General features: G+C 41.4%; 2 long non-coding RNA genes across 2 annotated transcripts; one reads left to right on the top strand and one right to left on the bottom strand.

Moving 5' to 3' along the window:
- On the bottom strand, positions 1-12,750 carry LOC120722838. The gene is made up of 3 exons (XR_005693613.1): positions 12,540-12,750; positions 10,052-10,053; positions 1-11 (listed from the first exon to the last, which is right to left on the bottom strand). It is a non-coding gene; the product is annotated as an uncharacterized LOC120722838 (long non-coding RNA).
- LOC120722833 lies at positions 9,522-27,606 on the top strand. Its single transcript, XR_005693608.1, has 3 exons — positions 9,522-9,538; positions 12,888-12,892; positions 27,214-27,606. It is a non-coding gene; the product is annotated as an uncharacterized LOC120722833 (long non-coding RNA).

The following is a 27,606-nucleotide window of genomic DNA, read 5'->3' as shown; positions in this document are numbered from 1 at the left end:
TCATGGCACCACTGGTGCAACTAGACTTGCAGTCAAGACCGCCTAAACCAAGACCAAGACCAGAGGGATGTATTTATTTAATTGACGTTGCTACTCCTGTATGGAGGACCACAAGAGCCACGCGCATCGAAATAATGAATTCTGTGCCTAAATAATGAATTGTAGAATCAATTCTGCATTTGTAAATTCATTTTTGAATTCCCGTTTTAAAAACGGAATTTCAAAAAACATTTTTTAATTCCAATTTATTAAACTGCATTTCATTGTTTTTTTCTTCTTCTTTCTTTTCTCTTTTCACCTGGATGACCTGTTGAGAAAGAAAAAAGAAAACAAGCAGAAGAAAACGAGAGTAATACAATAAACAACATCACGATGATATATGGGAATATAACAGTAAATACTAAATATTAAACATTATTGTGCAGCACATAATATCGACAGCGCACAGTGTGCTTTGAGGTAGGAGCCAAAAAGGGTGTAGTTTGTGTGTGTGTGAGCACCCGTGTGTACACCTGTGAGCATGAATGCGCTTGTTTTTAAAAGGTTCCTTCATGTAATGATCTGCTAGAGGGTGTGGGGGGGCCACAGCCCCGTCCTCCAGGGCATGAAGCAGGTATGGAGGAGATCAAGACTCCAGACATCCAGAGGCCCCCAGAACACAGGAGACCAAGGAAGACCAACAGAGGGGCAGCCGCGCCACTGTCCCAGAAAGAGCTGAGGAGAGTCCCAGATGAGGGCTCACTCAGCAGCCGCGGAGCAGAAGCCAGGGGGGGTTGCAGTGACGTGCACGTGAGCTCCGTCGGCAGCCAGCTGCGCCCCTAGTAACCGAGCCCCAGGCCGAGAGGCCGAGGGCACCCCATCCCCGAAGTGGCCCAAGCGAGCCCCAGGCTCCAGGCCCCAATAAGCAGTCACCAAGGAGTGAGCTGGTGTGTACCTGGACGCCCATCCCCGGACACAAAGAACCACCAATGCACCGATGTCTGAGGGCGTCTGCCACTGGCAGGGGGAGTGGTGGGGGGAGATAGGCCTCCATACCTTAGAGGGCCTGAGATGTCCCCAGAGAGGTGGCGTCTGATACCCAACCTGACATATAGACACAGACATACAGGCACACACAGATACAAACATCCATTCCACCCTCATGCTCTCATATGCACTTACTCCACACTCAACCAACGTGGAGACAGACATAGAGAGACACTGTACACACAATCAAACTCCCCAAGCGTACTCTAAGAACCGGGTCTAGGTACCTTTGCCCCTGGAGGGGGAAACTGCACCCAGACCCAGGTGGTGTTACCCTTTTCCCTGCGGTGGGGAGAAGCAGACCGCCCCGACTCCGCAGAAGCAGGGAGGCCCCACATTCCAGACCCCAGTCGGACGGCCAACTCCTCCTCCTGGCCCCCCGCTCCAGCAGGTCGTAGAGAACGGGGGTGTGAGAAGACTCCAAACCTCCCTCCGCCCGCTGATATGTAGTGTTGATGCATGTGTGTTCTAAGGTGCATTTAAAACCCAGGAGGGCATGGAGCTACCTGCCAGAGTGTTAATAGGAAAATTGTACTTAGTAGTCAGTATAATCCTTTAATGATATAAGTTTGCATATGGTAAAATGCTGCATGTAATTATTTGTGTGTGGAAGTATATAGTTGGTGGCATATTGAAAGAATGTCTCATCCTAGGAGATCTGTAACATTCTAGGGTGTTCACCCCCACATCCTAGGAGCATGGGAGAGGTCGTACCTTATCTTATTGTTTTACGGTAGGATTAACGTAGCTATATCTGTTTTAGTCTAAGTGCCTTTTGGTTTGATGAACTGCTGGACTTCGAGACCAGCAGGTTTAGGGAAGTCTTTATGGGGTCACACTCTGACCCCACACACACACACACACACACAAGCACCCACTGAAGTATAAATAAAAGACCGGGGCAGTTTCTCAGCGCGAGTCTCTCAGTCTGGAGGCTGCCCTTGCTAGCAAGAAGTTCTGTGTGTTTCTCTTCTCTGAGTCTTTACTGAAGAAGTGTTTTAGAATATATTTCTTAACATTATTTGGTCCTTCGTAGCCGGAGCAGAAAATATCAGAACTGTTATCTGTGACTCTGTTCCAGGATCCAGCACTGATTCCTGACGCTGTGGGGAGCCGGCACCGAAGCCTGTGCACAGCCCTCTTGGACGAGGAGAGAGCCCCAGGACGTTGAATTCGGGTCTGGGCCGGTGCCTGGTCCACGGCGGTGGGATTCAGTCTGATGATCCGAACCGTCAGTGAGACGTCGGGGGTGAGAAACACTATTTTGGTATATAAAATGGCCGCAAAGGTTTAAAGTAACGTGATAAAATAGGTTGGGTTCGCCAAAAGGAGCTGAATTAGACTTAGGTTTTAGAGGTAGCCAAAATTACTTCGTAACAAATTGTAAAAGCGCGCAAATGTCTATATGTGTGTGTATGTGTCTGGAAGTAAGTTAATTTTACAGCACAATACGCTGCTGAACTACTTCCATTTTTGTTTTCTTTGCTGAGGCTCACGTACTGGTGACAAAGGAGAACGGTTGAGTTTCATCTCATAAAACTGATACCGCTTCACCGTTAGGGTGAAGTCGAAGGCCGTATCAGTAAACCACTCTGAAGTCAAGCGTGCCAGCGACGGCCCAGCAAAATCTTTGAAAATGGGGAATAAACAAGGAAAATTAACACCTGATGAGGAATGGTTAGAAAAACAACAAACCGGAGCAGGTAAAATAAGTGCAAATAGGTGGAGAAATCCACAAAAAGCAAAAAACAAAACAAAAAACGCAGATTCTTTAGATTGCCCTGATCAACAACAGCCGGTGCTCCAGACCATTAATTTAACCAGTTGTTAATAGTAATCTGCATTAAGCTTAGGGTTGCTCAAATTCAGTATAATGACATATGAGATGAAGTAAAATAGGTAAATATTTAAACTAATGATGTGCATAGAGGCACTTGACCTGTTTGAAAGACTGTCGTCTTATTATGAGCCATGGTTGAGATATAGAGCACACCTGTGAAAACAACTAATATGTTGAACCCTGTATGAAACATCTAAAGGTACATGATGGAGACGCCGAATTGAATATGAAAGTGCAAGACTTTGCCACTGTGTGGGGCAAAGCACACGACCACTGTGAGGTTGCGTTGTGGTCTCTTCTGAGCTGATGAGCAAGCTACACATCATCAGATCGAGAGCTGTCTGAGAACTCCTCAAAGAGAGGGAAACAGAACTATGATAACTGTGATAACTGGAGTGTGCAGAGTTTCCGTGAGCAGTTTTTCTGCATCTTGACTCATGTGTGTAGAGTGTTCATAGCATCAGCATTATGTTTTTGTTTATTTGTTTTGTTGGGTTGAAAAATAGTTAAATAAGCTTGTGATCATATTTATGGATCACCATGGCACATATCATCAGCCATGTGATTTATTTACGCAGATGACAAAGTGAGTGTGAATGTGTTTGACGTCACAGTGTTTTTGTGCGCTGTGTAAAAGTAATTGCCTCTGATTGTGAGAGCAGTGATTCTGCAGGTCACCAGCTATTGTAAAGAAGAAGAAAAAAAGAGAGTGAAAAAGAGAGAATTTACTTTGTAGATGAAATAATCATAGGAAAAAGGTTTTGTGTTGATCAGCCAAGAACAACTACAATCTCATTTTCGGCTTTTAAGAAAGGACTGTTCACAAAAACAGAGAGAGAAATGTGTGTTGATTAAGCAGTGATGATAATAATAAAAAGGTCTTAGTTTTGTCACTTTCAGGTGCAAAGCAGACCTGAATCAATTTTCCACATGCAGCGGTCGGAAGAAAGTCATAGTATAACATCATTGGAAACATTCAGGCCAAGTTTCTGGCTGACTTATTTACAGCACCATGTGTCTCTCAAACTCACAAGCAAGCTCTCACTCCTCCCTGAAGACAAGGAATGCAGCTCCAAAGAGCAATAACATGGCAGATAAAGAGACAGCAGCAAGTCCTGAGCAAAGAGTCCCAGCAAGCAGCAGCAATGCGGACAAACAGCATCAGAGAAGAAGAGCAAACCCATCATCCTGCCTGATCGGATGAATGGCACTGTGTTTCCAACAAGCTGCAACTTCACTGTGCATGTGAAGAAAACCTTTGAGGAGACTGTTGGAGTTTGACATTTGCCACCTTTGGAGAAAATGGCAAGAAGAGACAGTGAAACACAGGACAAAGCTGAAGGAGAACTGCCGGCTATTGGACTGTTGAAGTGGGAGAGGACAAAAGAGTGAGAGGACAACAGAGTGAGAGGACACAGAGTGAGTAAGTAGAACACAGAGGAGTCCTGGTGTTAAATGTGGGGAAATCAAAATTTGGGTTAGCAAACCTGGGAAAAATAAAACTGACTGCTTAAGTTGGAAAATTGTGAAGGAGTCTGAAACACTGCAAAAATAGAAACATATACAAAATCACACACACAAGCAGAACATGCATTAACCCTACTAACACAAACACAAGAGAGCTCATGAAGATTAGACAACATCTTAAGCATGTGAGTCTGTTTACCATCTTGTCCAAGTCACTTAGTGTGATGCAAAGACCAGTGGACTCATAGCACATTAGTTAAGAAATGATCAAATAATAGCAGAGAAGTGTGTAGGACAGGCAGCTTTAAGAACATGCTCTGCTGGATATGCAGCTCCACAGACATTGATTAAACCTGCCTAATAACACAAACACACATGCAATGAAAATTAGCTTGTTATTTCTCATCAGTGTTAAAATAGTGTCAATTTAGCAGACACTTTTTATCAAATACTGAATTTATCCAATGCAACAAATTGACTCTCTAGGTTGCAGGACAACAGTTTAACTTTGTGGGAAAAAAGATTCTGGTTTGACCAACCAGTGATAAGACAATAAATTTAGTTGTTGATATAGTAAATTGGGAGATGCTTCCTGCTTGATTGATGCAGCACAAGTAATTTACTGTATGAGGGAAATTCTATTTTTGTGATAACATTTTGAACATGCATTTCTGTTGTCCTGTCATCCTAGTGGGTTAATAGCTGATATGCAAATTAGTTGATCGTTCTTAGATTAATGAAAGGTGACTGAATTCTAGCACGAGTGAATGAGATGTGTTGGAGTTTGTTAGAGTGGAGACTCTAAAACACTGAGTTTCCTGTTTTGATGTGCGAGTGAATCCTGTACCCAGATACACAACTCTGAATACATAAGAATAAACTTCTTTTGTGAAGTGCATGACAACATGTCACACGTTTTATGATGACGGGAAAAAAGGAAAATTGAATAAAATAGATCTGTGGCTTAAATGAGTGAAAAGCACAGACGACATGTCGAGAAAACCGTTACAAGTGAGTTTCTCCACATTAAAATGGGCTCAGGAGAAAGCCACTTATTTGGGACAATTAGAAAATGAGAGTCCCTCCCTAAGAAGGATTCAGCGAGGAAATCCGATCTAAAAGTTCTTCTTTTTCTTTTGAAATGACGTCATTTTGCTGAAAGTGGAAACTAAATGCGACGATGGTTTCCACTATCAGCAAAGAAAGAATGAATGAATGAATGAATGGAAATAAAAAAAAAAAAAACTGACTGACTGGTAAAAGCTGACAAGACTTGACCACGACTCAAGGTTAACCTCCATCTAGACAGGACAAAGGGTGGATGAATTTATGTCTTCTGTTACAGGAGCAGAAAGATGACAGCAACATTCGAGGTTGCGTGATGGTTTTACCTTTTAAATGCCATTTTCTGTGTCTGTGCATCTACCAGGGGTGTTATTCACTATCTTGTGTTGCTTACAGAGGTAACTGTGACAAAGTATGCATACGCCTGCGCAGCGCTAACATTTGTATTTTCTTTTCTACAGCATTACAGTTTTTCATGTGTTTGATCATGTGATTTATAAGAGGATTAGTTAATGTTTTTCTACTACAGGATTTCTGGGTTTATGTGTGAAGGAAACTGTGTTTACAGGTTATGAGTTGGTGATGCTTTTACACTGTGTTTTTGGGAAAATGTGAAGGTTACTTTGGTGATGTGAATAACATTCTTTCCACAGCTATGGATGGCTAACTTTATAGTGTTTTTATGGCACCTCTGGAACCTGTCGACCTGCGTCTGACCTGTGTCTGACCACATCCATCCGTGGATGAACAATGCCTGGTACCGTTATATCCACGACAGAACAAAAGCAGAATCGGCAAATACAGACTATTATGTCTGTTCCCATCTACCCAGCACGGCAACACACCCCACACTATATATGTTCCTGGACCAACTCCCAGGGAAGAACTACTCTATGATACTAGCAGAGAAAGGGGAATTTGTGTCCTCTTCAACAACACATGCTGCATTTACATAAAGAAGACGCACACTCATTAAACATGACTGACGCCCTGAATGCTTTGAGACAGATCCAGCAGGCCCAAAATCAGGACTATGTAAGTGATTTTCTTGGCTCTACACTGGCTCCTGGTTACAGGTGCTAAAAAGACTACTCATCGGAGTTGGGATATTTTTACTTTTATTTTGTGTCTTTGTAACGTGCCATGTCTAAAACTCATGATTAACCGCATAATATTTTCTGCTGTTGCTGCATACATAGCCATGACAAGTGATGATGATGATCCCGACCTGTTGGAACATGAAGACTTTGTGTGATTAATGACGATGTGACAGAAAATGTACAGCAAGATGTTATATACTGATATCTCATTTAAAGTTTTTACTGACAACAGGAGGGAATGTTAATAGGAAAATTGTACTTAGTAGTCAGTATAATCTTTTAATGATATAAGTTTGCATATGGTAGAATGCTGCATGTAATTATTTGTGTGTAGAAGTATATAGTTGGTGGCATATTGAAAGAATGTCTCATCCTAGGAGGTCTGTAACATTCTAGGGTGTTCACCCCCACATCCTAGGAGCATGGGAGAGGTCGTACCTTGTTTTATTGTTTTACGGTAGGATTAACGTAGCTATATCTGTCTTAGTCTAAGTGCTTTTTGGTTTGATGAACTGCTGGACTTCGAGACCAGCAGGTTTAGGGAAGTCTTTATGGGGTCACACTCTGACCCCACACACACACACACACACACACACACACACACACACACAAGCACCCACTGAAGTATAAATAAAAGACCGGGGCAGTTTCTCAGCGCGAGTCTCTCAATCTGGAGGCTGCCCTTGCTAGCAAGAAGTTCTGTGTGTTTCTCTTCTATGAGTCTTTACTGAAGAAGTGTTTTAGAATATATTTCTTAACACAGAGAGCAGCAGGTAAGCGCATAGCCCCTCCTGATAGCCCTCAGTGTCTACATGTATTTAAAATTGAGAGGTGGGCAACGACGCCAGGGGTGTTGAAATCTCCCAATTCTTTGAATCTTTGGGCTGAAGGAAGGACAATACTCGGTGTATTTATGCTCAATCAACAATACTTTATTTCCATACAATTCAACACTTAAGAGCACAAGGACCATCATGATGGGGAGACATGCCTGAAGAGGGTCACCGCAAGTCTCGAAATGGTGATGTGTTACTCAGCTTCTTATAGCCGCTAGTGGCCCCCACCTAGTCGTAAAAGCCCAAACATTCACATTCTTTCTCCTTCTCCTAAGTTATGACCTCGGCAGTTGTTTCTCTGCTCTCTGTAAGGTGGGGGTAGGGAATGTGGTCTATCTCCCCTGTCTTAGACACCAAGTCTCCTGCTTACAACCTTCTTTTTATGATTCAACAATAAAGGATGTCAAGAAAACAGTGTAACACATTCCCAGCAGATCAAGGATACAGAGTGATGCACACTTATCTAATGAACTACAAATGATTATGTTCTTTTAACCCAAAAGTATAATAAGGACTAGACTACATACACAGCACACAATCTAAACTAAATGATAATATATGACCTACAGCAGTTAACATAATTCAACTACTTTAACTACAGGTGTAAGATAACATATGATAACAGAAAAATCTCACAGGGGTGAGGTCTACACCCTGATGGTAATTTGGAGTCCGTGTAGCGTGCCCACCCCCAAGGTCCTATATGTATGTGTTATGAGAGTGTGAGTAATGTGAATGTCTAAGTTGTGAGATAAAATTGAGGCACAAGAAGCCATAAGGGGAGAGAAGGGGGGATGCCTCCCCTACACCCTGGTGACACACCTTTACCCCAAGGCCCTGCATGTGTGGGTGATTGCGGTGGAGTGGGAAGAGGGAGGCAGCTGGAGATGGGGAGGAAGGAAGGGAGGGGCAAGTGACCTTTCCCTGGGGCCATCTCCCCCGCTGACCCCAGTAGGCACCCCCACACTCCGCAACCCACCAGGGAAAGGGGGCCCAGGCCCATCCGGACCGGGGGCCCAGAACAGCAGCGCAGCCCGGCCCCACAGAGCCCGGGACAGTCCACCTGACCCCTCCACAGAGAAAACTGCACCCACCCCGTCATCCACTTATCTTCCAGACTGCACAAGACAATAGACGCCCAGGCTGAGATCTTCCTCCACCTCTCCTGTATCTCTCCTGAAGAGAGGAGAGCTCCTGCATGAAGTCTGAGCCTGCTTTCAGAGCAGAGGGGCATCCTGAAGAGGAACAGGTGGAGGAGAGACGCAGTTTGGAGGAGGAGGTTGAAGCTCCAGCTGTTGGACCCGAGAGTGAGCAGAGTGATGCTGAGACATGGAGGCACAAATCAAAGAGAATGAGACAGCCCCGGCGTGTCTACACATATGAAAAACTAGGCCAGCCAACGGTCCAGCAATGGAGCACGCGCCCTGTCAGTGTGAACAGCCCTTCAAGTGCCATCCATCATTCCTCTGTCCCACCATCATTCATGTATCCTTTACAGTATGAATAGATATAACAGAAAACACAGAGTCAATTTCACAAGAGAGTTTAATCTAAGCGTAACATTACAGTTGCAGTTCATGTTGATGTGGTGTTGACACATGTTACAGTTAAAAGAAAAACAGGTACTCTGAGCATTATTACTATTATAAATTGAGAAAAGGTTTATCATTCTAGCGTCAAAGAGCTAAGATGTGGGTACAATATGGGTTTAATGAACTCATGGTTTTGAAGTGTGTAATCACATGATGTTGGGGTGTAAATGGCATTTTCCTTGTCCCACTGCGAAGATTCGGCGGGCCCACCAATACTTTGAGGGATAACCCATCCTTCAGTACAAAAGGACTATGAACATTTAGTTTGGTATCGTGACCATGAGAGACTTGTCCTGAGATACTAAGAGATGGTATAGCCTCTCACCCAGTAATGTGTAATATGTGTGGAAATACTTGTTTGCTCGCTCATCTTCAGTTAAATGTTCTATTTTTGGTAAATTGTCAAAGATTAGAAAGAAAATGTGTGGCAACATTTTTCTTTTGTGGGGGAGGGTGCTGCACTCTAAAAGTAGTTATAAAACTTACATTTTTCTGAATTGTTGGGAAAATCTTTAAAGACTATTCTTATTTAATTGTGTTTTGTTTTTGGACAATTTCTAGTTAATTTTTGTAGTTTACAGGCTCCAGGAGGTCAGAGTTCAGACGTGTGATGTCATCAGTAAGCACAGAAAAAAAAAACAGTGTCTGAGACGTGAGGGAGCGATGTTTTGCTGATGATACGCTATGCTGCCTGTAAACTCCAAACCTGAACTGAGGAGAATAAAGTTGCAAGAAAAAAGAGAATGGAGTAATGTCTCTCTGAAGGTGCAACAGATGCATGCAGGTAAACTCGAGGGCCCTTTGAGCTGATTGGTGGTGTCGTGAGGAGAATTTCAGCTCATTAGTCATGTTACAGAAACACAGAGGTACGCGACCAGGCAGAAGACTTTCTGATTATTTGTTTTTAGTTAAAATAATGCCATTGTTGTCTAGTGATGGTGTGGTAAAGCTCTGTGAATGTGTCCAATTTTCCGGCTTTGTTGCTTCACCCAAAGGCAGATCACACAAAGCCTCGTTTAACTGCTTATTATGAAGAACTGACATCTGCTGGTCATTTAATGTTCAGCAGCACTGCTGTGAGAATACCTGTAGGATACATACCAGTGGATATGTAAGCACAGGCACAGCTGCAGGGCTAGAAGGGCCAAATGAATTAAATAAATAGATTCTTAAATAATTAATTAAATGTGTCAATAAGTGATTCATTAAATATATTTAAAAATCATTACATTTTTAGTTTGGTTAGCCTTTGGAGAATTAAACCATCCTTTAGAAACTAGATATAAATGTCATATTTTCCAACATTGATATTTTTCTGTGTTTCAGACGATAATGAAAAGATAAAGAACAGTCTGTAAATCATAAGTTATCAATTCAAATGATTATTAAAGCCACAAGAGAAGCTTCCTGTTATTTGTACCACTCACCTGGTCATGTCAAAGTCAAAAGTCAAAGTCAACTTTATTGTCAATTCTGCCACATGTACAGGACATACAGAGAATAGAAACTTCGTTACTCTCAATCCCTAGATAAAATAGAAAATGAACATTTAAATATAAGAGTGATTAAAAATGCAAGTAAAATATTTTAAAGTAAAAAAAAAAAAAAAAAAAAAAAAAAAAAAATTAAATAAAATTAAATAATATAATACAATTTTACATATAACAAGAAAGCTATACAATATACAATATAAGGGTAAATGACATTGAGTGCAAACCAGGCAGAGTAGTGCAAATAGGCAAATAGTGCAAATGGAGATATAGTAATGTACGGTAAGAGATAGTGTAACAACAAAGTCTTATGAGGTAATGGCAGTCCAATGCTCCACAAAGTGACTGGTAACTGGTGCAGGCCAGTGAGTGAGTCAGAGAGTGTGTGTGTGTGAGTGTGTGTGACAGAGTTCAGTGAGACCGTGGAGGAGAGAGGGGAGAGGGGGCAGAATCGGGAGGGAGTTAAGCTTCCTGACAGCCTGATGGATGAAGCTGTCCTTCAGCCTGCTGGTCCTGGCCTGGAGACTCCGCAGTCTCCTCCCCGACGGCAGCAGCTTGAAGAAGCTTTGCATTGGGTGCGTGGGATCAGCCGCTATGCAAAGGGCTTTTTTAGTTTTTATCATGTGATCCAGCTGTGCAGCCAATCATAACTGACATCACTTTCTACTTTGATATTTCCATGGTGAATGGACTGATTCTTGTTTAACACGTTCATACTCTGATGGATGCATCGGAGAGGGTTAGTGTCTTGCTCAAGGATACTTTGCGTGCCAGCTGGAGCAGTCAGGGATTGAACCACCAATCATTTATTAAACAAATGAGTGCATCAAAAATAACAGTGGAGCTGCAATGAAAGAGAAGTGAACTTTCTTCAGTTAACACAAAGTTTTCCCTGACAGGTGACATTTAATTAAAGTGACTTTGTTACCACACACACATTTAGAGGCAGTCTACAGGAGCAGAGCTGCAGCTATTCAGCAAATGTCTCCCTGCAATCCTCACTGCAATACCTACATTTGAAAATGAAACCACCTCTACTGTTCACACATGAAATGTCGTGTGAAGAACCAGTTTTCCTCAGATCTCTGTTTTAGTAACTCTGAAGTCTGAACTTTTGATATTTGCATTCTGTTTGAACTGATAACTGTCAGTGGATGATTTTGATCCCAAAGAAATCTTTAACACACATGTAGTGATGGGACGTGTGCACTGAAACAATGGTTAGGAAACAGAAATCGCCTGAGAATCTGCTCATGTTTAAGCAACACATACACACACACACACACACACACACACACACACACACACACACACACACACACACACACACACACACACACACGTACACACACACACAGTATGCAGACATGATTTAGGTGATGATAACATAACGACTGCACAGACCCGTGGGATGATTCATGTCCTTTTTCTTACTCTATGCAATGATGAACTTCTTGCTTCAGGACCTTCTTGATGAATTTGTTTTCTAATCCACAGTTTTCTACCTGATCTGTGTGTTTGAAGTAAAATGTGTTGCTTCAAATGTAAAAGTTAAACAGACAGAAAGCATCAACGTGGACTTCAATTTTGTGTTCATACAGGTCAGCTGTTGCACACAGAGGTCCTGGATTTACACTGTGCCCTGGTTCCTGTGTTTCTGTATGTAGTTTAGTCTAAAGTGGATCCTCCTCATGTACAGACTGAATTATCTGTTCAACAATTAGCATTTCTGATTCATGGATTTCATTTGTTTTTGCTAGTTTTGACTGAGATTTCAACATATCTGTGGTGGCATCTGTTCAGTGTTATGGAAGTTTTACAGCACTAATCTCACTTCACTCTGTAACATAACAGTGAACAATATTACTATTAGAAAGATTATTAGAGAAGCCACAATCAGATGATCCTCTATGAGGTGTCCTTGGTTATAGTGTGAAGTCATCTGAGGGGAGAGAGAAGAAAGAAACACTTCAGTGTTAATGAAAAAGTCATCAGTCTTCTTATGGGAAGAGACCTCCACCAGACCAAGACAGGTAACCATCCAACACGTTCTCATCCCAAAACCTAACAGACCGATGCCATGTGACAAATCGATGCCATGTGACAAATCGATGCTATGTGACTATTAAATTCCCTTCTTTTGAATTCTTTTGGCGACAGAGAAAGACTTCCGACTCAGAGTGGTCAAGTTCAAAAAATGATCTTTATTGTACATTTCCAGAAACGGAGACCTGTACCCACTGACACACGCTCAGGTCTGAAAGCATTAGAAGCCAGAATGGGTATACATAGTTCTGCTATAGGTCGCACACAGACACACACAGTTTCCATCAAAACAACTCCTTCTGCTCAGACTAATGTGTGTGTGTGTTACTTAGTTCTGCTTTTTCTGTCTGGTTTCCTATATTTTTTTTATATGCCTCTGCAGCTCTGCACTAAACTTCCTGTTTCTTAACTTCCCCTTACTAAAGCCTCCGTTGCTAGGCGACCTGTCACCCTCTGACCTAGGTTTTGTCTCACGTCTGGGCTTGGTTTATAAAGGCCTCTCTTGTTAAAATACATAAAACAATCTAATCAGAAAATAAGCACTAAGAATATATATTTATCTTGTAACATTGTTTAAGTTAATGAACAATTGTGTTGAAAACTGAGATTACAATATCAATCAAGATAATTATAATGATGGTTTTTGCTGTAATTAAACAGTCATGCGGAAATGTGGCAACCACAGAACTTTAGAGGCCTTTTGTTCAATTATGTGTGGACTGTTTCTTTAGTCTCATACACAAATTGTTCTCAGTGTCTATGAGACTGATGAAATATCCATGTATGCTGAAAGACACTGTGCTGGTCTGACCCCCTCAACCTAGGTATTGTGGGTAATGAAAGAGCAGATAGGTTGGCTAAAGCAGCTGTTAAAAAAGTGGACATAGATGTGCAGATACCATTGTTGAAATCTGAGGGAAAAGTATAGTTTGGACATAAAGTAAGAACTTCTGGAGAATGGCATAGGATAATGGAACAAAAGGGAGACATGGGGTACAAAACACATTAGAAGTTAAGAGGAGTAGTGGGTTAAATAGGCAGCAGGAGAATACAAACAGGTCATTGCTTTTGTCATTCAATTATTATATTCTTAGTCCTTATTTTCTGATCATATTGTTTTATGTACTTTAATAATGAAGGTTTGCAAAGCAAGGCCACTCTTGACTCACAAACTAAGTGCTCCGCCAGACTGAAAAACAGGAAGTTAGTGTAGAAATATACAAGCATATTAATAAATACAGGAAGCCAGACAGAATAGAGGAACTTGTACCATATAAGGAGTGTTTGTATCAAAACTGTGTGACGTGTAAAGTACCAAAATAACACCTATATGTGAGACGTTCTTAGATTCTAATGTTAGAGATCCTGCAACTGCCGTTGGGCTGTGCAGGGCTCTCTCTTCCGGAAGATGATTGAATAAAAAGAATTATAAATGTTTTGACCACTATGAGTCGGGTTTTCTCTGTTCTATCATGGGGATCAAAGAATCAGGTTTTAATATGTCCTTCAATGCACATATTAAACAAATATGTAAGACTGCGTTCTTCCATTTGTGCAACATCTCTAAAGTTAGAAATATCCTGTCTCAGAGTGACGCTGAAAAACTAGTTCATGCAATTATTACTTCCAGGCTGGACTACTGTAATTCATTATTATCAGGATGTCCAAAAAACTCACTGAAAAGCCTTCAGCTAATCCAAAATGCTGCAGCAAGAGTCCTGACAGGGACTAGAAAGAGAGAGCAGATTTCTCCTGTTTTGGTTTCCCTTCATTGGCTTCCTGTTAAATCCAGAATTCAAAATCCTGCTCCACACATACAAGGTCTTAAATAATCAGGCCCCATCTTATCTTAATGACCTTGTAGTACCATATCACCCTATTAGAGCACTTCGCTCTCGCTCTGCAGGCCTACTTGTTGTTCCTAGAGTATTTAAAAGTAGAATGGGAGGCAGAGCCTTCAGTTTTCAGGCCCCTCTTCTGTGGAACCAGCTTCCAGTTTGGATTCAGGAGACAGACACTATCTCTACTTTTAAGATTAGGCTTCAAACTTTCCTTTTTGCTAAAGCATATAGTTAGGGCTGGATCAGGTGACCCTGAATCCTCCCTTAGTTATGCTGCAATAGACGTAGGCTGCCAGGGATTCCCATGATGCATTGAGTTTTTCCTTTCCAGTCTCCTTTCTCACTCACTATGTATTAATAGACCTCTCTGCATTGAATCATATCTGTTATTAACCTCTGTCTCTCTTCCACATCATGTCTTTTATCCTGTCTTCCTTCTCTCACCCCAACCGGTCGCAGCAGATGAGCCTGGTTCTGCTGGAGGTTTCTTCCTGTTAAAAGGGAGTTTTTCCTTCCCACTGTCGCCAAAGTGCTTGCTCATAGGGGGTCATATGATTGTTGGGTTTTTCTCTGTATCTATGAAGCGCCTTGAGGCAACTTTTGTTGTGATTTGGCGCTATATAAATAAAATTGAATTGAATTGAATTGAATATTTGGTGTTTCCGCCCAGTTCCCTTTGCAACAGAGAGAACAAATGTGGCCGAAGGTTGGATGTGATATGAGGCGAACAGGAGACCGGTCTAAAAAGATTTAAAGGTAGGCACAAACCTGTTCAAAGAAAAAGCAAATTTGTGCATATTGGATGAATTCTAAATTATCTGTTCGCTGAGTTGATGATCTTAACTATTAAATTGGCTCAGTAGTGGTAGAACTAAATTCTTAAGAATAAAGTAAAGCTTTGAAGTAATGATAATGAAACTTTGAGAATGACAGTACTGAGTTAAAGGTAATATGGTATTTCATGGTAAAAGAGAAAAAGAAACAATGTGTGTTTAAGAGAATATAGCATAATAGGGAATTGGTCATTGGTTTGTGGGATTTAAGTCCCTATTGAGTATAAAGCCGGGCTTGGACATCAATAAAATTGCTTGTGTGGTTTTGTGTGGGGTTTTCAAAGAGATTAAAATTTTTCTAAGAAGTGCATTTGCTCAGAAGGTTTCGCTTCAACTCTGTGCCCGGATGCGGGTCAGAGTCCTCCGGGGAGGGTTAGTTTGGTTAGCCACCGCAAAAACTGGGGGCATTCGTTAATAGCTAGTGGTCACAGGACCATTTCTTGTCATCTGGGACGATTTTATGCACTTGTTTGACTGAGAGAAACCGGGTTTCGGGCGTGGAAGTTTGGGTTGGTTGACGCTTTTAAATTGACTTAGTGTTTTAGAAATCGGGCCACAGTCCGGGACTGATACTGGTTAATTGATCACAAAGAAGGTCAGACCCTAGTGGTGGACGCTTCGTACAGTAGGTCAGACTCTGGTGAAAGACGCTGCCATAGTGCGGGTCAGATTCCAAGTGGACGCTGCTAAAATTTGTCAAAATTGAGTAGGATTTTGTGTTGAGTATGTCAGGGATCCCTGTTTTGTTGTTATGATTATAAGACGTCTTTGTAATATAAAATAAACATTTTTACATTTAAAGACTTTGCAATTTAACAGTGATTTAAGGCTGGAAGGATGCTGAGAGTGTGTGTTGAAATGAAAGTATGCATGTTGTGAAATCCTTTTAATCATTGGTGATTCTATAAATATATTGTTGTGAACATCGCTGAATTTGTGGGTTTTTAGACGCTGGCTTATGCATGTTAGAACATAATAAATAAAGTTTGGGTTTCTTTTAGTGACTTTTGATGAAATTATTTATTTTTTGGTCTATAGTCGATGAATTGTGCATACTGCAGATATTGTGTCGGGCCTAAACCCTGAGGCATTGAAGACAAATATCTCTGTTTAAATAGCAAGTATAACTAGGCAAGAATTTCAGTAATAAATGCTGGTGTGATTTATTTTTTGATTTTGGTGTGTAATGTGAGAATTGATTAGAGGTTTTAATTGTTTTTCTTTCAGTTTGAGGTCGTATACGCACTTAACAGGGTGCGGTCTACTTCCTCTTTCCGATTCTAAACAGCATGTTTGATGAAAATAGTTTATCACAAGCATGTTTTGGGTGATTCTAAGTGTGTGAATGTTGTGGGTACTGCCTCTGAGTGATTCTGTGTGATTTGTACAAAATAACAAATAAGTAATAATAACACTACTGGGGTGAAGATCGTGGGTTCATAGCAGAGTGCGTGAAAAGAGGAAGTCTGAGAGAAGAGAGTGTGTGTGTGTCTGGCTGGAAGTGAACAACTTTGCATGCCCATAAAAGGAACTGGCTGATGTGTGGGAAAATGATATTAAATAAGTGTTTTAGTGTGTTAATACAGCTGCCCATGGACTTACTCAACCTCAAAACATGAGTACAGCGGCAAAATGATAGATTAACAGAATTGGGACGACAAACAGGCCACGCTTTGGCTTAGAATTTGACAGCTTGACCTCTCATTCTGTCCATATCCGGAGAAGAAGCTTAAAGGACAGTTAATCTCCTGATGAAGAGAGAAGACGGAAGACAGACAGAACACCGTGGACTTGAAGAGTTAACAGCAGGCAAAAGACAGTGCAACTGACCTATAACACTGAATGGTCCAGCAGCAGCATGTATGAGTACCACTGATGGAACATAAGCTTTGAATTACAAGCTGGGAATTTAACCAGTGAAATGACTGTTTGAAGGCACTGGACGTGATATTTGCCATGCTGGAAGTTAACCTTGAAGAAAAGCCTGAAAAGATTAAGAGAGAAGAAACAGAGAAAAAGAAACAGCTGAGTTGGGCCTGTGTTTGCTGGAGATTTGAAGTCCACACAGGAAACTGTGAGAAGACGGACAGGGACCAGTGAGAGGTCAAGCCCGGACGAGTTCTTTCGTTGGATTGGGGAATTGGATTGAAAATGGAGGCTGAACTGGTGGAGGTTTAGAAATGTCCAGAGCATCATAACAGAAAGGTGTTTTTTTAAAAGGAGAGAGAGAAAGAAATACATAAACTAATAATTACATGAATGAATAGAAAACACACAGACACAAATTGTTAAATGTGAAATTATTTTTGGAGAGAATCAAAAGTGAGACAGTTTGAATCCACAGCTCAGTGCAAAGATACATGAATTAAACCTGATTATAAAAACACATCGAGGCAATGAAGATCAGCTTACACTGAATATTAATATGAATACACAACATACACGCAACAAAGACACGCTTACTCTCATGAATGTGAATACATGACATAAATAGGTGTTTCTGGCCGGAGAGAGAGAAGTGTGTTGTTTAAACAGTGATGATAATAATGAAAATGTCTTAGTTTTGTCACTTTTAGGTGCAAAGCAGATCTGGATCAATTTTCCACATGTAGCAGTCGGAAGAAAGTTATAGGTTAAGATCACTGGAAATGTTCAGGCCAAGTTTCTGGTTGAATTATTTACAGCGCCATGTGTCACTAAACCTGACAAGCGAGCTCTAACTGCTGGCTGAAGACAAGGAATGCAGTTCCAAAGAGCAATAACATGGCAGTTAAAGAGAGACAGTGGAGAATGCAGGACAAAGCGGAAAGAGAACTTCCTGTTATTGGACTGTTGAAGTGGGAGAGGACAACGGAGTGGGAGCAGGAGGTGAGAACGCAGAGGAACGCTGTTATTTAATGTGGGAAATCTAAATTTGGGTTAGCAAACCTGGGAAAAGAAAACTGACTGCTTAAGTGGGAAAATTGTGAAGGAGTCTGAAACACTGAAAAAAGAAACATACACAAAATCACACACACAAGCAGAAAATGTATTAACCTTAATAACACTTACAAATACAAGAGAGCTCATGAAGATTAGACAGCATCTTCAGCATGTGAGTCTGTTTATCATCTTGTCCAAGTCACTTAGTGTGATGAAAAAGTGATACAAAGATCATTGGACTCATAGCAAAGTAGTTAAAAATGATCCAATTATAGCAGAGAAATGTGTAGGAAAGGCAACTTTGAGAACATGCCCTGGTGGATCTGCAGCTCCACTGCACAGACATCAATTAAACCTGATTAATAACACACATGCAATGAAAATCAGCTTGTTATCTCTCATTAGTGTTAAAATAGTGTGAATTTAACACACTTAAACCCTGAAGTTGAGGAATAACTCAGGGAACTTCCATGACAATAGAGTGATGTTTGTGAAAAGGAAAAAGTGATTAAAGCTTAAAGTAGTTTTTTAGAATAGTGAATTAGGAGTGCTCCTGTACAGATTGATCAAAACAAGTGATTACTGTAGAAAGAAAATAAAAATAATTCAATAATGTGGTGATGTTTAAATATGCATTTCTCTTGTCACGGCAACTTCTTGAGATATGACTCAGTATGCAAATTAGTTGAATGACTGGGGACAGGAAAAGAAAAAGAAGAACTTGAGTTTCCTGTCTGACTGGATGAGTGAAGCTTGCACTGAAAGACACACTGTGACTGTGTGAGGAGAAAGGCTTGGTAACAGACAGGATAATTAAATAAAGTGGTCAGGTCTGTGACTAAGTGCAGTAGTCCAGATTTGGAAAAGAAATTTAGAATTTAGTGATGATAGATGGTTATAACGTCTAGGGATGGGTATCGTTTAGGTTTTATGCGATACCGGTGCCAAACCGGTACTTTTGAAACGGTGCCGGTGCTTAAACGGTGCTCAAACCAGTGCTTAAAGAATGGAGAACACAAAATTGGTCCAAAATCCTCTCATGTTCAGCTGTTTTTTTGTAAAAAGATAACAATGTTAGCCTTTTCTGCAGCTATGGGGCATATATGATATCATTCTTGGCTGGAAGCAGTGGTTAAACAATGGAAAAAACACAAACTTTGTCCAAAAACCTCTCATGTTTAACTGTTTTCCACTTTTTCTTTGGTCATTTTAGCCATTTTGGCCAGGGTGAAGGGAGTATCTGCCATCAAACAAGAAGACAGCCGCATGTAGCTATGATGATGTTTGCTAGTTCACCTTACATGCATTAATGTAATTGACCCTGTGCACGAGAAAATGCTAAATTCCTGGTTTGACACCGGATGTGGGGTTGTACATTTCCGGTAGCTTTACTTTGCAGTCAATCGCTACTGCGAAGATATACTCCAAAATCATGTCCAAAACTCGAAAACGGAAAGATGGCGTTAAGTTACAAAGAGCAGAAGGTGGGAATACTCACCGCTGTTGTGTCATAAAAAAAATCTAATGATCAATTTTGACTTTTAAAGAGTTTAGATCGATCAGTTGTTTACATCACTCAACACAAGCAGAACTGCATTACTGCAGCAGAAGACACATCGTCCACATTCAGAAGCACATCTCTGTATAGTGACTGGTCTTATGATTTAAACCTTCCAATCCCTGTGTTTTATCTTTGTGCCATTCTGCCTTTAATCAGTTCGAACCAATCTCTCTCTCTCAGCTGCATGAAATAGTCTGCAAGGTTAAGACTACAAACTGTTCCACCGATGCTATCCCCTCTCGGCTTCTGAAGCAGGTTCTGGACTCAGTCGGACCTTTCCTTCTGGTCCTGATCAATGCCTGCCTCAGTTCTGGTTGTTTTCCAACACCCTTCAAGCACGCTGTTGTTCAACCTCTCCTTAAAAAGCCTAATCTAGATCCATCCCTACTCTCTAACTATAGGCCCATTTCCAACCTCCCTTTTCTGTCCAAAGTACTGGAACGAGCCGCCCTCATGCAGCTCCAGCTATTTCTCGACAATAACAATCTCTATGAGAAGTTCCAGTCTGGTTTTAGAGCTCGGCATAGCACAGAAACCGCCCTACTGAGAGTTTTTAATGATTTGCTTTTAACTGTTGTCTCTGGTTGTGCTGCTGTCCTAGTAACCCTGGACCTGACAGCAGCCTTTGACACTGTTGATCACAACATACTGCTATCCCGCCTTCAACATTGTGTCGGTTTTAAAGGGCACTGTCTTAAAGTTTTTCCAGTCCTATTTGAGTAATAGGAGTTTTTCTGTTCACCTTGGTGAACTGTCATCTCCCAGAGCTCCTTTAACCTGTGGCGTACCTCAGGGGTCCATACTAGGCCCCCTGTTGTTTATTCTGTACTTGCTCCCTCTGGGCGATGTGCTCCGTAAACATAATGTGTCCTTCCACATCTTTGCCGATGATATTCAGATCTACCTCCCTCTGAGGTTGAACTGCAATGTTTCTTTGCAGCCGCTACTCTCCTGCCTGTCTGACATTAAGACTTGGATGACTCTTAACTTCTTACACCTTAATGAAAGCAAAACTGAAGTCATTGTGTTTGGGCTTCCCAAAGATCCCAACTTCTCCCTTGACTTCTTGGGACCCCTAACCTCCGATTGCACTTCTTCCATTAAGAGTCTTGGTGTTATTTTTGACAATGCTTTTAAACTTGATAAACAAATCAGCTCTGTAGTTAAGGGATCTTTTTATCATTTGCGGATTTTAGCCAAAGTCAAGTCTTACCTTTGCAGGAACGATCTAGAAAGAGTGGTCCATGCTTTTATTACTTCACGGCTAGACTACTGCAATTCCCTCTATGCTGGCCTAGATCGTTCCTGTCTACATCGCCTTCAACTGGTGCAGAATGCTGCCGCTCGCCTGTTGACCGGTTCAAAAAAAAGAGACCACATCACTCCGGTTCTCTGCTCTCTCCACTGGCTCCCAGTTGCCTTTAGGATTGATTTTAAAATCTTACTGCTGGTTTTTAAGGTTTTAAATGGCACTGCACCTTCTTACCTGTCAGAACTCCTTAGTACTTATCGCCCCAGGAGATCTTTGAGGTCAGCCGACCTGATGCTTTTAGATGTTCCCAGGTATAAATTAAAGACAAAGGGAGAGAGGGCGTTTGCTGTGGCTGCACCCAGACTGTGGAACAGCTTACCTCCTCACGTCAGACTCTCCAAAAGCCTAGAAACTTTTAAAACCGCTCTTAAAACTCACCTCTTTTCATTGGCTTTTAGAAAGGTTTAATTTATTTGTTTTATTTATTTTTATTTTATTTTTATCAGCGAGGTGTTACTACGAAATTGTGTTCTATTGTATTTTATCTGTATTTACTGTACAGCACTTTGGTCAGCCTTGGTTGTTTTTAAATGTGCTCTATAAATAAACTTGACTTGACTTGACTTGACTAAACAGGCAAATGTTCAGCATTCAAACTACAGGTGAAGAATAGTCAAACCAGATGTTTCCCCCGTTATGTTGATATCAGCAAGTCAGGTACACACCCACACAGCATGTTAACAAACCGTGAAAAAAGCCACACAAAAAATGAATGATTGCTGGTAACAGTTTCTATACATTAGTATTCACGAAGGGTATGTTGTGACTTACCTTCAAAATTACAGCGGTCCCTCACTATAACACGGTTCACATTTCACCTCGCTGTTTCACAGATTTTTTAGTGCAAGTTTGCATGCTTTTTTTTACATCACATTGTGTCCTGCGTCCAGATCGCTGCAGACGATCTCCTCCGTGACGTCTCTCCTGTACAGTACAGAATCGCTGCATCGATCGCTAGCAGTGTGACTCTGAAGTGCAGTACTGTATGTCCACGATGTCCACCAAACGTTTTGCACCGTCAAAAAATAAAATTGGCTACTTGATTTCACCTATCGCTGGTTATTTTTAGAACATAACACCCGCGATAAACGAGGGACAGCTGAGAAATATAACATTTGAATCCATTTTCTCTTTTGCTCTGGGGCGCGGGGAAAAAATATCGACAAGTCGATGAACATCATTTACAGATATATTGGGTAAATGCCCAAGACATCTATAGAAATGTAAATCGCCGCTTGATTCATTCATTTGCTTAACTTGTTTTGGACCGTAAACAAGGAGCGAATAGGACACCGGAAAAAAAGCTCCCCACAGGAGTTTCCGCACCGGAAGTAGCATATGCTAACGTGCACATAGTCAATAACGTGGTTAGCCTACTGTAACAGCAGTCTGGCGAGGAAGGAGCGGCTAGTAGGTCCAGCGGGCATGTGGTGTGGAGGTTAGCCGGATAACTCGAAGCCAGTCAGTTAAATTAAACAACAGACCTTTATTCATTATCAGCAACATAAGACCATACAAGCCAGGTCTCCACGGCTCTACTCTGTCCGTACATACATGTGCGGGGTTCGGTGGTCGCCGGCGCCAGGCCATTACAACAGTAAGGTGTTTCCTCGGAGAATGGAACATGAGCAGCATGGAATGGCTGCCGCTAACAACACACACTCACTAGGAGACTCACACAACTACTACAATAGTAGGGTAACCTACTTGCTATAACCCAAAAGGGTTGTTACACTACTCAACGTAAATTAAACATGAACAACATTAAGCTACTCACGCAGAGAAGAACGGCCGCTGCTGCCATCATCATCCGTCATCATTTCTGCTACACCGGCAGGGCTAGGGGCCAGGACTCTCCTCTTCGGGTTTTTGGGGGATGTTGCAAACTCCGGGTTCGATAACAGGCACCACACCCGCAGTAGAGGTGCACGGTGTGAGGTCTCGCAGCAAGCTATCAAATACGGTGCATTTCTCGGCTTTTAAAAAAAACGCTATGCGTCGCCAAGTGTTTAATTGGATTCGAGGTGTTACCTCCTTTGACAGTATCACAGTATCAGCTTAAAGCACTTGTTGCAGGCTGCTGAGTTTGCATATTTTGCTGTGAAGTACAGCCAGACTTTTGACCACTTCGCCTTGGGCATTTTTAATCTGTAACTCTGCTCTAAAAGAATGTACGTACCTGGACCCGCCTACTATCCTCGGAAACGTAAAATGATTGGCTAGAATCTAAAGTGTAAAACAGCTCAGGAAAAAAAAGAAGCACCGAAATGTACGCTGCTTTTCGGTCTGGTTACTACCGTTTATGTCAGAACCGGTGCCATCATGGCACCGGATACCGGTACCCATCCCTAATAACGTCTTTAGAAAGGGCTTAATGAGAATATCAATGGTGTGAAAACTGTGCGGCCTTAAACAAGATTTTCTGTGTATTTAGCAGGTGAAGTTATGTCAGTTGACCTCAGACAGTTTTCTTATTGCAGTAGAGGGAGTTTTACTAAACATGGACATGGTTAGAATTGGGCCCTTAAAAATTGTAACAGTGCACTTAAGAAAAAAACCTGTCAGGTGATGATGTTTTGTGTTTTGATGAGCTAATAATCAGCTCTTTTTTTCTCATTTTTGTTCTAAACAGGCCTGCAAGATTGAATTAACAGCGCTGTAAACATTTTCGGGAGAACAAATATAAGGTGAGCTTTTCCAGATTACAATGGGCTGAGGAAAAGCCGACCTGTGGGGACCTGATCAGGTTGTAAGTCCCTGTCTAAAATGAATGCAGCGAGTCAATCCAGTCCAAAAGCATAAAGAACTCTTTTCCTAAATAACAAAAAACTAAAGAAAATAAAACACATGAATGAGCTCACGTTGCTGAGGGTGGAGAATCTGATTATTTGCGCGGGAGTCTCCACTATCAGGAATATCTGGTGTGAATGCGTGTGACTGGACAGACGATGTGGACTAAATGTTGGACTGACTGGACACTGAGATAAAGACTGGACCAAGAGTAGGATGAGTAGATGTTGACAAACAATTCACCACACTGGCAAGAGAAAGGGGATGCTTTGCTTTGCTTTGCTTTGCTTTACTTTTACCATGAGCAGGAGGAGCAGAAGACTTAATTCTGGGGCTGCTGATGTTTGCTTTGAGAAAATTCTGTTTTATTGACTGGGTTAAGATTATGGTAGTACATTATATAGTGGGGAAAATACCAAATGCTAAAGAGGAGAAAATGTTGGATGTTACTCATGTTACTATTAACAAAAGCAGGCCACTTTAGAAGTCAATTAAATTTGATAGAGGAAAATAATTACAACCAAAGTAATATTTATGAGTCACATAGGGGATCGCTAGACTTTTCATATAAAATGCAGTTATAGAATAACAAAGACTTGTCCAAGTGACCAAGTTTTTTTCCTTTAAAACAGTAAATTATTAAAAGAGCTGGTACTGGAGGGAGACAGGAGCAAAGTAACGAAAGCATATATATTTTGGGTAAGTCTGATAAAGTAAAATAAAATGTACCATTACATTAAGAGAAGCAGAAAACAAAAGGGAGAAAAGTCCTGACGGTGGATTACACTAGGTTGAAGCCTGAGGACCTGATTGAGCATGTCACTGGCTTCAGTGACAGTAACCTGGCTCAAAATGCTAAAGAACAACATGTATCTGATTGTGTTGCCTGTGCTTCAGCTAGACCATTGTTCACGGAGCCCGCACCACTGTATCCACAGGACAAGTGGGGCTATGACTGCATGTTGCGGTTGACTAGAGAAGCGGTGAGTACTGGCAACTGGACTATCTTGTCCAGCTTATTTCCCCTAATTCACAAGCAAACACAAGTAGGACCATTCATGCCCAAACGAAACAACTACACATGCTTTAAATTCTCAACGGATAAGATAAAGTACAAGTTGGGAGAGATTGACCCAAGTTGGTGCTCTGTCACACTCTCGGGGAAAACCACAAACAATGTAAGCCAAACGAACCCTTTACTTGGAACATGGGCAAGAAGTGGGCTCTATTATTATTGTGGACGTAACAACTCCTTTTGGTTCGTGCCCATATGGGAAGTGAAGGGACGTGCACAATGGTGCGACTCGGAGCTCCACTCATGCTAATCGGGAACAAAGTAAAAGCCATACCACAACGCAACACACGCACATTGGTGGCCAGACATAAGAGACACATTTTGGCAAAGAGAGGGACACAGGGGATACATGCTTATGACCCTAGAATGAACTCGCCTACCTGGATTGACTCAATAGGAAGGCCCAGGGGAGTTCCAGATAAGTATAAACTAGTGGACCAACTAGCTTCAGGATTTGAACGTGTGTTCATATGGATAACTCCAAATAAGAATGTTGATCGCATAAACTATGTCCATTATAATGTGCTGAGACTCTCTAACCTGGAGCCATGGAGGGGTTCACAGAACAGTTGGGTCCGACATTTATTAAAGCTACTGGCATTAGCCTAAAACTTTTATTAAAGGTGCAGCTATAATCATTGTATACACACATTGCATATTGTGCTCATGAAAGAGTTGATGCTCAGTATATTCAAGGTCTTAAGCTTCGTTGGGTGCGATGTCCTGAGGATCTATTGTGTAAGTGACTTGGAGCAGCAGAAGGTTAAACCGCATACACACTTACAAACACAAATGATTTAAACATAGGCCAGGCCGAGGGCCTGGAATCCATTTAGCTTCTAACTGCAGTTGAGCTGCCTAGTAACAAATGACAGAAGAAATCTAGAAATTGTAAGTCCCCAGGAATCATCTGGAGGGTGAAACAAATTGCCAGCTATGGAAGAATGTGACAGAAAGAGGAACGTCTCTGTCTGTTTTTATGCTGATATGGTGATGGTGTATATCTTACCCTGGGTGTGTTTAATAAAATTAAAAGTGTTGCTCACACACATAAAGAACATTGAGATCAAGTAAATTAAGATTAATTAAAGATTAAGTAAAGTTAATATAAAGGATAGAAGGATTTTTAGAATAGGATCCTTTACAGGAGAAGATTTCAGGACCACAGCGACCACATTGGTGGCGAGAATCCTGGAAGCCCCAGACCGAACGGAACCAACCAGAGAAAGGGGAACCAAAAGAAACACAGAGCACAGAGAACCATTGTTCCAGAAAATGTGTTGTTTAGGAAATTAAAAGCTCATTAGAAACAGGCTAAATGTGAGCATAAAAGTAATGAAGAGTAATGAGAGGGACTTTAGGAATAGTTGCAGGATTTCTATGTTATGTAACTTGCCCAAACACAGTCTTCAGGCCGGATATGCTCTACCCGTTAAAGGGGGCGAAGAAACCAGGACTACGTTTTGAAGATGAAATGGGTTAACTCTATAGAGGAAGTTTCCAAAGATTGACAAAATAATCTAGGACCTTTTACCAGAAAAGCTAATGGTATCTGTTTGGAGTTTACAGTGAGCACTGAGGGAAGTCAGAAGTGGGTTTAAACTGGGATTCTGGGTAAAAAAAAGGGGGTGTAGGAAGTAGATTTAGGACATTTCACATTTCACAGGTGCTGTCTTAGAGCTTGATTTATTTGTTGTGGACAGAAGTAATTATGATGGAATAATAAGGAAACATTGAAAACATAAAACCTGTTGAGGGGACAGACAGGGTTGGGCAATTGAAAGGTTTCATTTAATTTAATAATCTCTTTTGTTATATTTTAGCCTTTTAACATGCAAGTAAACTTAATGGGATAAATTAGGAATTATGTCGTGTTTCTTAGGAAACACAAAAAGGGGGAGAACTGTCATGTAATTAATATATTCTTAGTGCTTATTTTCTGATTATATTGTTTTATGTACTTTAATAATGAAGGTTTGAAAAGCAAGGCCACTTTTGACTCACAAACTAAGTGCTCAGCCAGACTGAAAAACAGGAAGTTAGTGTAGAAATATACAAGCATATTAATAAATACAGGAAGCCAGACAGAAAAGAGGAACTTGTACCATATAAGGAGTTGTTGAAACTGTGATGTGTAAAGTACCAAAATAACACCTATATGAGACACATTTTTAGATTCTAATGTTAGAGGTCCTGCAACTGCAGAGACCTCTTCCCTCTGACCCCTCCCCAAACCCTCAAACCCTCCTACCTACCTCGACATACAAACTCTGTGTGGCCTCACGTGTTCTGTTGATGCTTACATGATCGAAATAACTTGAACACAAACAAACAAAGAGGAAGACCGCACCGGAAGGAAAAAACTACAAGTCCCAGCATCCTCTGTGTTTAGGGAGCAGCAGTGAAAGTGAAAGCAGGAGGAGGAAGGTGGAGCTGAGGCAGGTGAGTGTTTACATGAATATGTTTCTTCTTATGACATAAAATAATTCCACGCTGTTCGTGTCTGTGGGTGAAATGTGAGGCCGGTCGGCTCCTCTGAGCGCTGGTTTCCTGTAAGTAGAGAGGAAGTGAGTTTAGCTGAGCCTCCGTTTAGTGTGAGAGAGCAGGAGGAGAGTGAGAGCTGTGCTGAGGCAGGGTGAGTGTTAACACCGCTCTGACATTACTGTGTCTCTGTGGCGGGAACAACAGGCTCCGTCAGTGGAGGCAAAAATAATCAGACTTTGGTTTTTCAGAGGAAACAACTTTATGTCGGAAGTTCCCGCACGCTCATTGGATAACGATGTGTCAATCTCAAGTTATTAGCCAATGAG

The sequence above is a fragment of the Simochromis diagramma genome, unplaced genomic scaffold (genome assembly GCF_900408965.1).
Source record: "Simochromis diagramma unplaced genomic scaffold, fSimDia1.1 OVJJ01000621.1, whole genome shotgun sequence".
NCBI lineage: Eukaryota > Metazoa > Chordata > Actinopteri > Cichliformes > Cichlidae > Simochromis > Simochromis diagramma.
The sequence above is the reverse complement of the archived record's forward strand: the minus strand, read 5'-3'. Positions and strand labels throughout refer to the sequence as shown.